Source organism: Pongo pygmaeus, chromosome 8 (assembly GCF_028885625.2).
Source record: "Pongo pygmaeus isolate AG05252 chromosome 8, NHGRI_mPonPyg2-v2.0_pri, whole genome shotgun sequence".
NCBI lineage: Eukaryota > Metazoa > Chordata > Mammalia > Primates > Hominidae > Pongo > Pongo pygmaeus.
Genome location: NC_072381.2, coordinates 46,042,765 through 46,058,806, shown reverse-complemented (window position 1 = coordinate 46,058,806; position 16,042 = coordinate 46,042,765). Strand labels below are relative to the sequence as shown.

Genomic DNA, 16,042 nt, shown 5'->3' with positions numbered 1-16,042 from the left:
CACACACATTGTATACACCCTTTTTTTTTTCTATTTTTCATTTCTGATGTTCGTATATTAGCATTAAAGAGAGAAATACAATTTGAGTGCTTGCCATCAGTGAAGAAAGTGATTGGCGTAATTGAAAAGATGAAAAGAGCAGACATTCTGAGAGTCCTAAATTGATCTTATTGATTTTTAAAGGATTCTAGGGCTTAAATGTCTCAAACTAGTCCAAAAAAAGCCAACGGCAAGACCCATACAACTATAAATCTCACTAGGTACATCCCCTATTCCATGAACATGGGAGGAGATGAACATATCAGCCTTGCCCAATTTCTCAGCTTACATTTATTTGGATGTTAATCCAATACCATTATATGAATTATTTGGAAATTGGAATATTTGAGCAAAAATGTTTACTTTTTGCACTTGAAAATACAAAAAGATATGGACATAGAATGCATCTTTATTAGAGAATACTGAAAGTTTTGAAATTCCCAGTTGACTGTTTGGCAGAATGGCTCATTGTCAGGTAGAACTCTTTTCTAGAGCCCAAACTACATTGCTTAGATACAATGCACAGAGAAATGGGCCAACCCCACCTTTCCAGCTCATTCGTTATCAGCAAAAAGCTTCTGTCTGGGCTCCAGTTATGGCTATAGTTGGCTTCACAGGTGTGTGAACTGTCATCTGGGTGATCACAAGGTGATGACAAGGCTGCTGCATGTTGCTCTGGAGGCTTTTCACTGCACAGTGAACTGCCCGATCACAGCAGCCTTAGACAAAACTGGATAACATAGTTCTTAATGGTTCCTTCCTCATTGAGCATCCCCTGATCTGAGAGGCTGTGAGGCAAGTTTTTACAAGACAAAGGTATTAACTCAGAGGATCAAGTAGAACAAATGTATTGTTGCTGAACACCAGGGGTTTGGCCTAGGTGTGGTTGCTCGCTGCACAGAAAGCCAGTCACTAAGACGAGTATTGCCAGGGAAGAAGAGATTTATTGTGGTTGCTGTCAGTCTAATCGTCAAATCCGTTTCTCTCCCAACTAAAATTAGGAGTTTATATAGACAGGAATTAAGGGGAGTAAGAAATATGATCAACAGACAACAGTGGTTAGATGAGAGGTCTAGCATCTCATTGCAACCACCTGTGGGAAAACAGGAACGGGAAAGAAGGAAGAGGAGTCAACTGGCAACAGCTCTCCTTGTCCAGTTGTGGTGATCTGTAAAGTTTCATTTCCACGAAACCCTGTGGGAGTCCTAATGATCAGTTTATTGAGAGAAGAAACTCAGATGACAAATGTTAAGTTTCTCAACCTTTAAGACTGGGAGGTCAATCCTATACTTTGGATATTTTTGCCTGCTTAAATGTGATGTTGTATTTTAATTCCCAGTGCTGGAGGTAGGTCCTGGTGGGAGGTGATCATGGGGATGGAACTCTCATATGGCTTAGTGCTGTCTTCCTGATACTGAATTCTCCCAAGATCTGGTCATCTAAAAGAATGTGGCACTTCCCCCAACTCCCTCTCTTGCTCCTGCTTTGCCTTCTGCTATGACTGAAAGTTGAGGCCTCACCAGAAGCTGAGTAGATGCCAGCACCATGCTTCCTGCAAAGCCTGCAGAACCTGAGCCAATTAAACCTCTTTCCTTTATAACCTCTTTTCTTTATATTACCCAGTCTCAGGAACTTCTTTACAGAAATGCAAGAATGGTTTGACAGTCAATTTCTATGTTTATTTCCCTCAAAAAAGGCCCCCATAAACATCAATTGCATAGGAAAATTGAGCTGGTTTCAAGATCAGAAATTTGGCCCATATTAATAGTGGAATTACTGTATTGTGCTGTTACTAGTGGTATTGTAAATTGACAACTACAGATTTTATTCTGTTCTGTGGAAAATTAAGATCCCTTGAGACTTTATGTTTACAATTATTACTTCTGTTCATTTTACCATCTCCTCTTCCTCCATGAAGCAGTGGCATGTTGCAAATCACACACTCCAAAAAATTAAACACAGGACATTTCAAAAATTAGCATTGGTACTGAACACACTCCCCCAAATCAGGCTTATTTGCCATTCGTATTTTTTCTGTAGTGAACTTTTCATATCAATCTTTCACCAATTTTCTTATTGGGATTTTTCTTCTATTCTTATCCAAAGCTGTTTTACAAGTATTTTTTTCAGTCCATAACTCAGCTTTCCATTTCCTTAATTGTGCGCTTTAAGAACACAAGCTTTTGAATTTAACAAAATCTAATTTATCAAAGTTTAAAGTGAGTACATCGTTTTTATTAAGTGCATTAAATTTGTGTATATTCCACATTTTTATTGTCCATATAGAAATCATCACCTAACTCAAACCTACAAAAATTTTCTCAGTTTTTCTTCTACAAGTTTTAACTTTGAGCTCTTATATTTAGATCTATGATGAGTTGAGGCTTTATATATGCTTTGGGGAGTCAAATTTAACACGACTTTTTGAAGATGTATCTTTCCCCTTGGATTTCATTGGCACATTTGCTGAAAATGTCCCAAACACCTCATGGTGTATGGCTGTGATTCTGGACTCATGTATTCACAATTGTTTTGAATATTCACATAAATTTATAATCCACTGTCAAATTTTAATTCAGGTGGTGTTTAATTAATAGAACAATTTGAGGAAAACTGACATCTCAAAAATAGTTTTCTTGCCTATTTTGGCCCTATTTCTGCCATACACATTTTGGAAAACTTTTTCCAGTATTAAGAATAAATATTGGAAGCTTTATTGAAATTGTATTAAATTTACAGAAACATTTAAAGAAAACTGATATTAATAATGGTCTTCCTAATCATGGAAATTTTTACTTTATTTTTAATTTTTTTGGGTACATACTAGGTATATACATCTATCGGGTTCACGATATATTGATACAGGCATGCAATGTCTAATAATCACATCAGGGTAAATGGGGTATCCATAACCTCAAGCATTTATCCTTTGTGTTACAAACAATTCAATTATACCTTAAAAATGTACAATTATTATTGACTGTAGTAACCTTGTTGTGCTATCGAATACTAGGTGTTAGTCATTCTACTTTTTTGTGACCATTAACGTTCCCCACTTCCCCCTCATCATGCCCCCACTACCTTTCCCAGTCTCCAGTAAACATCCTTCTACTCTATATCTGTAAGTTCATTTGTTTTCATCTTTAGCTCCAACAAATAAGTCAGAACATGTGATGTCTGTCTTGCTGTGCCTGGCTTATTTCACTTAACGATCTCTAGTTCCATCTATAATGTTGCAAATGACAGGATCTCATTCTTTTTTATGGCTGAATAGTACTCCATTTTGTATATGTACCATATTTTATTTATCCATTCATCTGCTGATGGACACTTACGTTGCTTCCAAATCTTGGCTATTGCGAGTAGTGCTACAGTAAACATGGTGCAGATTTATCTTGAATATACTGATTTCCTTTCTTTGGGGTATATACCTACCAGTGGAATTGCTGGATTGTATGGTAGCTCTATTTTTAGTTTTTGAGGTACCTACAAACTGTTCTCCATAGTGGTTGTACTAATATATATTTCCACAGTGCACGAGGGTTCCCTTTTCTCCACATCCTCTTCAGCATTTGTTATTACCTGTCTTTTGGACAGAAGACATTTTAGGTGGGGTGAGATGATATCTCATTGTAGTTTTGATTTGCATTTCTCTAATGGATCAATGATGTTGAGTACATTTTCACATGCCTGTTTGCCATTTGTATGTCTTCTTTTGAGAAATGTCTATTCAGATTTTTGTCCAGTTTTCAGATTAGATTTTTTTTCTATAGAATTGTTATAGCTCCTGATATATTTATAGTTACAGCTCCTGATATAGCTAGTGATATAGTTTGGATATTTGTCCCTGCCCAAATCTCATTTTGAGATGTAATCCTCAGCATTAAAGGTGGGTCTTGGTGGAAGATATTTTGGTCAAGGGGGAAGATCCCTCATTAATTGATGCTGTCCTCACGTCAACACCCATATTTCTGCCATATGCATTTTGGAAAAGTTTTTCCAGTGTTAAGAGTAAATATTGGGAGTTTTATTGAAATATTAAATCTATAGAAACTGCTATTATTTTAATAATGAGTCTTTAAACATTGAAATTAACTTTATTTTTAAATTTTTGTGGGTACAAATAGGTGTATATGTTTATGGGGGTACATGAGATATTTTGATAGTCATGAAATGTGTATAAACACATCAGGGTAAATGGGGTATCCATGACTTCAAGCAACCCTCACAAGACCTGAGTACTCACAAGATCTGGTTAAGTGTGTGGCACCTCCCTCCCCCTCTCTTTGCCCTTGCTCCTGCCATGTGAGATACTTATTCCCCTTTTGCCTTCCACCATGGTTGGAAGCTTCCTGACGCCTCCCTACACACTGATCAGATGTTAGCACCATGCTTCCTGTACAGCCTACAAAACAGTGAGCCAGTTAAACCTCTTCTTTATAAATTACCCAGTCTCAAGTATTTCTTTATAGTACTTCAAGAATGGCCTAATACAGATGGATAGTTTGCAAATATTCTTTCCCATTCTATGGGTTGTCTCTTCACTTTGTTGTTTCCTTTGCAATACAGAAGGTTTTTCACTTGATGTGATCCCACTTGTCCACTTTTGCTTTGGTTGCCTCTTTGTCAGGTATTACACAAGAAATCCTTGCCCACTCCAATGTCCTGGAGAGATTCCCCAATGTTTTCTTTTAGCTGTTTCATAGTTTGAGGTCTTAGATTTAACTCAATTAATTTTGACTTTTGTATATGCTAAGAGATAGGGGTCTAGTTTCATTCTTCTGCATACGGATATCCAGTTTTCCCAGCACCATTTATTAAAGACACTATCTTTTCCCCAATGTATGTTCTTCATACCTTTGTCAAAAGTGAGTTCACTGTAGATGTATGAATTTGTTTCTGGATTGTCTATTCTGTTACTATGTGTCTGTTTTTATGCCAGTATCATGCTGTTTTGGTTACTGTAGCTCTGTAGAATAATTTGAAGTCAGGTAATATGATTCCTCCAGTTTGATTCCTTTTGCTCAGGATAGCTCTGACTATTCTAGGTCTTTTGTGGTTTCCATATAAATTTTAGGATTCTGTTTTCTATTTCTTTGAAGAATGTTAAAGTTTTCTGGATGTTGCACAGTTTGTCCATTAACTTGCTGAGCGACATCTTTTTTTTTTTCTTTTTTCCTGAGACAGGGTCTCGCTCTGTCTTCCAGGCTGGAGTGCAGTGGCACGATCACAGCTCAATGCAGTCTCAATATCCCAGGCTCAAGTGATCCTCCCACCTCTCTGCCTTCTGAGTATGTTGGACGACAGGTGCATGCCACCATGCCTGGCTAATTTTTATTTTTTTTTGTAGAGACAGTTTTGCCATGTTGCCCAGGCTGGTCTCAAACTCCTGGGCTCAAGCAACCCACCCACTTCGACCTTCTAACATGCTAGAATTACAGGCATGAGCCACTGAGCCCAGCCAGAGTATTTTCTCACTGTTAGGTACATGAAGTGATTCAGGCTCATCTTCTTTTTCTCCCAATCTCTGATTAGGAATCATCCCTGGTCCCCTTTTTTGTGGATAGTATTTAGGAACTAATAACTTGGCAGTTGGTGTGCTTACTGTTACTGAGGTGTCACTGCGTTTATATCCTCTCAGTAGAATGAATCACTATATATATATATATGGGCAAACACAACAATTTCTCTATTGTTCCTGTATATTTAAAAGATATGAGTTCTATTCTAATCCCACACTCCAGGTTTTCTAGCTCTCCTCATTCCTATTTCTATAAATACCTTCTCTAACAGGGAGAAACCTTGCCATCATCATTCTCAACATATTTATTTGCTCAGTGGTACCAATCTCTCAACAATGCTGCCCATCTCCTCCACCTGTCCCTTCCACACCTCACCCTCGGCCCTCTTGGTGCCAGCAGACACATAGCCACAACTCCTCTCATCCCACGATGCAAGTCTAACTCCTCCACTCTGGGGGAAGGCAAAAGAGACACATAAAGAGTCAAAGAGGGGAATCAAAAGAAAGGAATGGAAGGTCACATTGATTTTTTTAAAATAATAAATCATCTTTTGATTGCCCTAATAAACATCTCTTGGTGATGATACAGTTTATGGATATGGCTAGACTTTTTTTTTTTTCAATTTTAGGATTTTGCATCTAAATCTATGAGACTTTGGTCTATAGCTTTATGTTTTTTGTTTGTTTGTTTTTTTGGTTTTGGTATCAAGGTTGCACTGGCCTCAAAAACTGAATTGGAAAAGTTCCAATTTTTTTCTTCTAGAAGAGTTTATAAAAGCATGGCATGCTTTATTTATTAAATATTTGGAATAACTTCAGTGAAGCCATCTGTCCTAGAGTTTTCTTTCTAGGCACGTTTTTGAATATTCCACTCAGGTATTGTTTGCAGTTGTGACAAGGCACAATGAATCTCTGGTATGACCTTGTTTCCAGGGCTTTTATTAATGGCATGTTCACAAAAGGACAAACCCGCTGGCACTTTCTAAGTTCTAATCATTTCTCCTCCATAATGCAAAATGCAAAACAACATAAAAATCCTACTTGTTTTCTTCTCAAATTAGCTTTTCAGCCTCCTGCCCTATGCAGCATGAGACATCTAGAAATTTCCTGAGAAATTATATGTGTTTGAAGCCCCTAATGTATCCATTTTTTTTCATTACAGTCTTGATTGTTCTCCTGGTTTCTGGTTCCCCCATGACTTCCCCTGACCTCCAGGGTATGGCCCGCTGCCTGAACCAAGTTCAGTATTCAGGTTCTTCCCTATAGCCAGAAGTAGAAAGGGTCCCAGAGCAAAGAGCTTCATTCTGTGCATGTGCTTTCTGGGATTTACCACTCTCTAGAATTTTGCCCCTTTAGTTCTCTTTGCTTCTATAGCAATAAGTTGCATTTAAATATTTTTTGTAATTTTATTGTTGTCCTCAATCAGTCTATTCTGCTGCCAACTACTATACCTTACCCAATAGCAAAATCTATTTTTTTTTTTTGAAAGTGTCTGTCACTCAGGCTGGAGTGCAGTGGCATGATCTCAGCTCACTGAAACCTCCACCTCCCAGGTTCAAGTGATCCTCCCACCTCAGCCTCTCTAGTAGCCAGGACTACAGGTGTGCGCCATCATGCCTGGCTAATTTTGTATTTTTAGTAGAGACAGTGTTTCATCGTGTTGGCCAGGCTGGTCAGGAACTCAGGTCTTGCCCACCTCAGCCTCCCAAAGCACGGGATTACAGGTACGAGCCACCATGCCCAGCGTACTTGTGCTTTTTCAAAGCCCCATATTTAAGTTATATCTATATACATTTTAAAAGTTATATCACCTATGAAAAACGTGTTTCAGTTTGGAGAGAAATAGAGTTGGGTACAATAAGTCACTCACAGCAGAATGTCCTGGCTTATGTGTTGGACATCTGCTAGGGCAGAAACCACCAGAAATCTGGACCCAGTCTCTTCTACTAATCCTCATAAGCTTCATACAAGGCAAGTTGACTTACCCCTTTGATCCACCGTTCTGAGACGGGTCTCCTGAAATTAGTCTGCCCCAGGATTATTCAAAAATCCTGCTGGTGGGCTCCTGTCCTATGGCCCCAGATTAAGGGTCTCTTTCTTCCTCAACATACAAGAGCACTCTTGCTTATGGTTCCCTTTGCTAAAAAAATCTTCCCTTATTTTACATATGGCTAAGCAATAAACCTCTGAACTAGTTATAGTCATTGGATCCAGAGTGGCATCTTTTCAAGTCTCAGAAAACAGCAGTATTGACAATGAATGAACTGGATATTAGCAAAGTAAACTGCTATTTCTCAATAAAAACCTTTTTCTGCATGGCGGCTCATGCCTGTAATCCCAGCACTTTAGGAGGCCAAGGCAGGCAGATCACGAGGTCAGGGGATCGAGACCATGGTGAAACCGTCTCCACTAAAAATACAAAAAATTAGCCAGGTGTGGTGGCAGGTGCCTGTAGTCCCAGCTACTCAGGAGGCTGAGGCAGGAGAATGGTGTGAACCCAGGAGGAAGAGCTTGCAGTGAGCCAAGATCATGCCACTGCACTCCAGCCTGGGTGGCAGAGTGAGACTCCATCACAAAAAAAAAAAAAAAAAAAAAAAAAAAAAAAAAAAAAACCTTTTCTCTACATTTTCTTAAATTGCTAGATATCCTGTAATTCAACACCTCTGGTCTATATTAAATTTAGATTTTAACCTAAAACATCCACACATTGGATACAGTTAAAAATACTTTCTCTACTATCTGATGTTCACTGAGAAGGTACTTCTTATTACATTTACTCTATAAAATATAACCTTATAGTAAATGCTTTCCTATAATTTCCTATACTTTGTGCATTTTCTGTGGCCTCTTGACTTCACACAGAATGATTTTCCACATTCATTACATCCATAGGGTTTCTGTCTTATATGAGTACTGTGGTGAACAAGTAGGGCTGACTTCTGATGAAAGGTTTTCCCACATTCATTACACCCAAAAGGTTTCTCCACTGTGTGTCTTCTCAGATATTCTGTGAAACTGTAGTAGTAGCAGAAAAATGCATCCCTTCTCAACCTAGGGATGCTGAGTCAGGTTTCACCCTGTGTGAACTCTCTGAGGTTTACTGAGGTGTGGCATTGAGCAAAATGTTTCCTATAGTCATTCACCAATAAGTGTTTTCCACTTTTAGTTTTTAAACATAATCTATGGCCCAAATTCCAGAATAATGTTTTCCTGCATTCCATATCTTCAGATTGGTTTTTCCCTCTTTAAGTTCTCTTCTATACTGTGAGAACTGACTTCATGGCAAAGGTGTTCTCATTATCATTATATTAACAGATTTCTCTCACCCTTTACGTTCTCTGTTCTACAAAGTTCTGACTTCACCCAGAGTAATTTCCCTCACTTACTACATTTATAGGGTTTCACCTCAAGTGTGTTCTCTGATGTACAGTTAGTTTTGACTTAATAATTACTTTCCACAAACATTACATTCATAGGGTTTCTCCCCTGTGTATGTTCTATGATGTGCAATGAGTTTTGACTTCACACAGAATGATTTTCCACTTTCATTACATCCATAGGGTTTCTGTCTTCTATGAGTTCTCTGGTGAACAATTAGGGCCGACTTCTGATGGAAGGTTTTCCCACATTCATTACATCCAAAAGGTTCTCCCATGTGTCTTCTCAGATGTTCTGTGAAACTGTAGTAGCAGCAGAAAAATTTTCCACATTGAATACATTCATAAGATTTCCCATCTGTGTGTTCTTAGATGTTTATTAAGGGTTGACTTCTCAGAGAATGACTTCCCACATTCATTACATTCATGAGGTTTTTCTCCTGTGTGAATTCTTTGATGTTCAATGAGGTCTGATTTTCCGAGAAAGGTGTTTCCACATGCATAGCATTCATAGGGCTTCTCCCCTGTGTGTTTTCTGATGCACAGTAAGAACTGACTTAAACGAGGTTTTCCCACATTCATGACATTCATATGGTTTCTCCGCATGTGTGTTCTCTGATGTTGAGTAAGGGATGACTTTTCACTGAAGGATTTCTCCATTCATGACACCTGTAAGGTCTCTCCCCTGTGGGAATTATTTGATTTCTAATGAGGTCTGAATTCTTATAGAAGGTCTTCCCACATCCGTGACATTCATAGGGTTTTCCCTGTGTGTGTTCTCTGACGTCTTGTGTGGGCTGACTTCTGGGTGAAGGTTTTTCCACATTCATGTCATTCATAAGGTTTTTCCCCTGAATGTGTTCTCTGTTGTAAATGAAGGACTAATTTTTCACTGAAAAAGGTTCCACATTCATTATATTCAATAATATTGTTAATTGAGTGGGTTCTCTGAATTGGAGTGGTATTTAACTTCTGGCTGAATGGGTAAACACTCTGATGTTCAAGGAGAATGGATTCCTCAAAGATACTTTCTCCACATTCATTACATTCATAGTGGTTCTCTCTTGGATGTGTTTGCTGATGACTAATAAAAAACGACATATCACAGGTTTTCCCATGTTCAGTATATTTGCATGTTTTCTGTCCTGTGTAAGCTCTCTTATGTAAAAGGAAGAGTGAATTCTCAGGGAAAGCTTTCCCACATTCATTGTATTCAAAAGGTTGCTCCCAATTTGTAATCTTCTGATGCCAAATGAGGTCTTCATTCAGCCAGAAGCCATTCCCATTGTTATTATATTCAGAAGGTTCCTCTTCAAAATGAATTATTTCATGCTTTCATCACAGAAACATTTTCCACCTTTGTTAAACTCATTGAACTTCATTCTTGAATAGTTTCTACTGGTATTAATTCTGAAATATAGAGTGACAAGAAAGATTAGTTGACAAGGATATATAAGAGAAATAAAGTTAGCATTATGTTTGAAGGCTCAGTTTAGGCCATTATCTCCTCACACCTACATTATGACAACAATGTGCACACTTCCAGTCTTACACCTCTTTTCAACTCAACACAGCAGCAACAAATCAAATTTCTAAAAGTTCTAATTCATAGATAGTCCTATAATCCACGCTCCAATTCTGTGTGTTGTTGTTTTTGAGACAGAGTCTTCCTCTGTCACCCAGGCTGGAGTGTAATGATGTGATCTCAGCTCACTGCAACCTCCACTTCCTGGGTTCAAGCGATTCTCATGCCTCAACCTCCCAAGTAGCTGGGACTACAGGCATGCACAGCCATGCTCAGCTAGTTTTTATGTTTATAGTAGAGACAGGATTTTGCCATGTTAGCCAGGCTGGTCTCAAACTCCTGGCCTCAAGCAATCCACCCACACTGGCCTTCGAAAGGGCTAGGATTACAGACATGAGCCACTGCATCTGGCTTGTTTTTCTAGCTCTGATTCACTAGGAATAAAAGTATGCAACAATAAGAGTGAAATTAATGAGTGAACAATTCATCATTGCCACAGGATCAGGCTTATGGTTCTATTCCGGCTATGGGATTTGCCCTTTATTCCATCAACTGTACTATATTATACTGAGTCCAATGTTCCAAGAACAAACACTTTTTTTTTTAACAAGGTATCACTGAAGTAGACATATCTTTACATTTAGATTCAGATTAGAACCAAGCCATTCTTTTACAAGTCTAGAATTAATATATTTCACTCTAGGCAAGTTCATCTGTTTGTCCCTCATAAATTGCTCATTCCCATCATAATTTTATACTGATTGTTTTTTCATTGTCAGCTTACAGTCTAACAGTGTTTTTAAAAAGTTGCCTTCCCAAATTTTCCCTCCACTTCCAGGTTCATTTACTAAAAAATGTGAAAGGACTGTTTGTATAATTCATTTAAGCACAAACATCAGCTGGATTGCTATAACAATATTCTTTGTTAAACACTGAATTTTAAAATATTCCATGCAGTTCTGTTTTCCTTCAACTACTATGTTCCTGGCAGCCATTACTTTACCTATGATTTTCTCTCAGTGTCCTACATAGATATTTATATCAATCGTACTTAATAAATAATGTTTATCAGAATTACCCAGAGAGCTTTTTCAAGCACAAATTTTTTCAGGCTTCACGCTGAAATCATTAGTGTTTGAATGTTTAATTTTAATTGCTTTTTATATTTTAGAGAAAGAATCTTGCTCTGTCACCCAGGCTGCAGTGCAATGGCACAAACACAGCTCACTGCAGCCTCTTCCCAGGCTAAAGCAAGACTCTCAGATCAGCTCCCCAGTAGCTGAGATCACAAAAATAAGCCAGGCATGGGACTGCAGGTGTGTGCCACCATGTCTGGCTAATTTTTTAAGTTTTCATAGAGATAGAGTCTCCCCGTGTTGCCCAAGCTGGTCTCAAATTCCTGGGCTCAAGTCATCCTCCACCTCAGCCTCCCAAAGTGCTGCTATTACAGGCATGAACCACTGGACCCAGGCTATTTTAAAATAATTGTGTAAAAAAATGTGAATACGGTAGAATGCTAATGAATGAGCAACTCAAAAAAGCATGTATAGAAAAAGATATTTAATATTTTATAGAAGGAGGGATGCTTTTTAATGGGAAGACTACACCAGGGAGGTTTCCAGGGGTGCTGAAAAACACTCTATATATTCATCTCAATGATGGATACATGATTGTCTCATATATATATATATAATTTAATTTAAGCTGTGACAACTATATAATTTATACCACAATTTAAAAAAGAAACAAGATGTGTGAATGGAAGTGATACTGGGAGATGCTGTGTGATTCAGAGCCACTGGATATTTGGGTCATGTCAATATGTTACTTCCAAAGGTCTAGAGCCTCTAAAATATGATTCCTGAAGAACATTTCAATGGTCTTATTATCTGAACTTACCGTTTGTGATCTGCCTACCTTTAAATTCCATCTGGCACTAACTCAGCCCGATGACTCTGGCTTCGAAATTTTTCCTCTAATATCCATGGCTCCTTGCCTTTCTCCAACTTGAGGGTCACTTCTGGTTCAGGAATGCAATACCTTGTGAATGAGAATTATATTACTTCTGACAAACTGGGTGGGTTTCCCTGAAGGAGGAAGACAGTATACCCCAAACAGTATACACACACAGACACACACACACACACACACACACACACACACACACACACACCTCATTTAATCCTGTCATGGGGCAGAGGAAAATATTCTTTCTGGTATCCAAAAGGGATACATTGTCCTTGACCTCTAAATTTTAAACCTAAATATTATATTTTACAAAATTTCCACAAGTTTCTATTGATAAGAAAGGACATGCATTCTGGCCTTCTACATGGGAAACAATTCCTACCTATCTACTGAGACAAGGTGGCTGTAGTTCTCCAGCATCACATTCCTGTACAGGGTCCTCTGAGCAGGGTCCAGATGCTGCCACTCCTCTTGAGTGAAGCCCATAGTCACATCCCTAAATGACACTGATCCCTGGAAAATCACAGTTTTGCTCAGTCTGACGTGATAAGAATCAGCTGATGTGAGAAAAGATGTTTAGTGAATAATTCTTACCATTTTTGTTGTTGAAAATTAAATACAAAATGTTATAAAGGACCTCCATGATATATGTTGTTTTATGTTACACATTGTGGGTAAAAAATCATAGCAGAAACATCCTGTCGGTGCATTAATTACTTAATGCAAAAATATTTAATACCTACATGTGCCTAGAGCTTTCTTAGTTTCTGAGTATTCCAATTTGAATACAAGAGTCTTCCTTACAAGAGAGGATCATATCTTCTCATAAGGAAACATACATACAGAGACATATCTACCACAGGACTTAAAGGACTCACACCACAGATATGTGCAACACAGATGGATCATAAAGGTGTTCTGTGCAAATTCATGTGAGAGTGTGTCAACATATTAGACTTCACTGAAGTGATAAAACTTTAGTTCCTTTGCAAACATATAACAAAAACTTAAGAAAAGGTTAAAAACCTGAAAAAATATGTGGCAAGTCAATGGAATTGCTTAACAGGATAAGAGCATGTCTTATCTGTGATGAGATAAAGGTTGCAGAGGCATGGGAGATGAGGGAGACTAGGAAATACTTTTGGCTTTAATCCTGTTAGTGTTCTCCAAATATTTATCACTCATCTAATCCATAAAAATGTTTAGCAACTACTAGTTTTATTTATATTTATTTAAAAAGTAAATAAAATACAATCCACATATAAGGAAAGCTTAATTTTGTTCTTATTTTTTAGATAAAAATATAAATAGGCATGCTGATAGTTTCCTCCCATGCCCTAAAGGACTGGCAGTATATGACATAAATACAATTATCTTGCACACCTCCTTTAGGCCATAGGCTCCCTGCTCCCCCGACTCCAAGTCATTGATGCAAATAGCAGAAGTTGATGGTGAACTGAAAATACACACCTGAATCCCTGTAATGTAATTCAGTTTTCACTCAGGAAGCAATGCCACCAAAGTAGAGTGGAGACTGTGCTGGAGAGCAGCGTTAGAGGTAGACTGTCTATATTAAGGGGCAGCAGTGGACATGTGGAAGAGGGAATTCACTAAGCAAAGGAAGAGATGAAGGGCTACTTCCAGAGGGCCTGTATAGGGGCCTTAGAAGGTCTGGAAATTAGAACCAGGAGGTTGGGTGTTGGGGGAGGTGAGGGTGCAGAGTGACAATAAGACACATGCAGGCCATGCAGCTCTTGGAAAGTCTTCATGTCATGGAAGTGAGCATGTCCAGTGGAAGTTTACAGAGATGATTCTGAAGCTTGGGAGAGACCTAAGGTCTGGAGTTCAAGACCAGCCTAGCGAACATGGTGAAACCCCATCTCTATTAAAAATACAAAAAACAGCCATGTGTGGCAGTGGATGCCTTTAATCCCAGCTACTCAGGAGGCTGAGGCAGGAGAATCTCTTGAATCTGGGAGTTGGAGGTTGCAGTGAGCCAAGATCATGCCACTGAACTCCAGCCTGGGTAACAGGGTGAGACTCCATCTCAAAAATATATATATATATATATTTCAGAGAAGAAAAAAACAGCATTCCAAAATTAAATGTTAATATTTGTCTAAATGTGAAAACAAAACAAATGCTCTGTGAACACTACTAGAAAACAAAATAGGTCAGGTGTGGTGGCTCACGCCTGTAATCCCAGCACTTTGGTAGGCCAAGGCGGGAGGATCACGAGGTCAGGAGTTCAAGACCAGCCTGGTCAACATGGTGAAACTCCTTCTTTACTAAAAATACAAAAATTAGCCAGGCGTGGTGGCAGGTGCCTGTAATCCCAGCTACTCAGGAGGCTGAGACAGGAGAATCACTTGAAAATCCAGGAGGCAGATGTTACAGTGAGCCAAGATCACACCACTGTACTCCAGCCTGGGCAAAAAGAGTGAAACTCTGTCAAAAAAAAAAAAAAAAAGAAAGAAAAAGAAAGAAAGAAAACAAAATGGATGTAAAATGCAGAATTGTACAAATCTAAATGTATAAAATTGCACAAATTATCACAAAATAAAAACTGGAAGAAGAGATAATAAAAGAATAGTTTGTAAAATATAAATAAATCTAGGAGATAAATTCCATTCTATAATGAATTCCAGAAGAAAAAAAAAACTAAAGAGAGACTTTTTTCCAGGGGAAATGAGGGCAATCAAGAACATTGTGTACGTTATAGCCCATTTATGCCTGAGGTTACAATTTTTTTAATTTTTGTAATCAGACCTTAAAATGACCTTAAGCAGTAGGATATAAATAACTCCCACATGCTTAGTGTTCCAATAATGGAACACTAGGCATAAATGCGTTAGGGAATTCAGAAAGCCAAGCACATACCCAGGACAGGAGAAGCTTGGCAAAGACCGGAAAAGACCGTAAGGTTTTACTTCTGGCTAATCTCTATGCTCAGTTCAAGCAAGCAGTGAAGACTAAGACGAAGTTCTAAATGGACCAGGCTAAGTGCTTAAATAATGCCCCAGGACAGAACCAATTTGCAAATAATAAGAAAGGGGTTTTGTCGTTTTTTTTTTTTTAGTTTTTTGTTTTTTTCTTTTTCTTTTTCTTTTTTGTTTGGTGGTGGTTGTTTGAAACCTGGCCTTCCAGGAAAAATGCTTGTTAAAACACTACCTGAACACAACCTAAAGAGAGAGAATTCAGTGACCACATATAAGACTGCAAAAAAAGTTTGAAAAATGCATAAAAACAAATGGATACTGAAGACTTCAGTAATTAAGAACAGCAAAGTCTAGAGAAGAATGAGAAAGTGATTTCTAAAGTTACCAAATTATAATATTAAAATACCCAGTTTCAACACGAACAAGAAAATCACAAAGCATACAAAGAAACTGGAAGTGTTGTCCAATCAAAGGAAAAACAGAAATTGACAGATACATCCCAGAGGCAAACCAAACATAACACTTCTTAAACAAAGACTTTAAATCAACTGTCTTAAATATGCTCAAAAGCTAAAACACACGAGCACCAGAGAGAACCATGAAACAACTTACAAACCAAATATCAATAAAGAGATTGAAATTATAAAAAAGCACCAAATAGACATTCTAAAAC

The 16,042-nt window shown here is 38.1% G+C and overlaps 1 pseudogene; it reads right to left on the bottom strand.

The window, feature by feature from the left end:
* Positions 1–4,116: 4,116 nt before the first annotated feature.
* LOC129006309 (zinc finger protein 37A-like) overlaps positions 4,117–16,042 on the bottom strand; it is a 31,925-nt pseudogene continuing 19,999 nt past the window's right edge.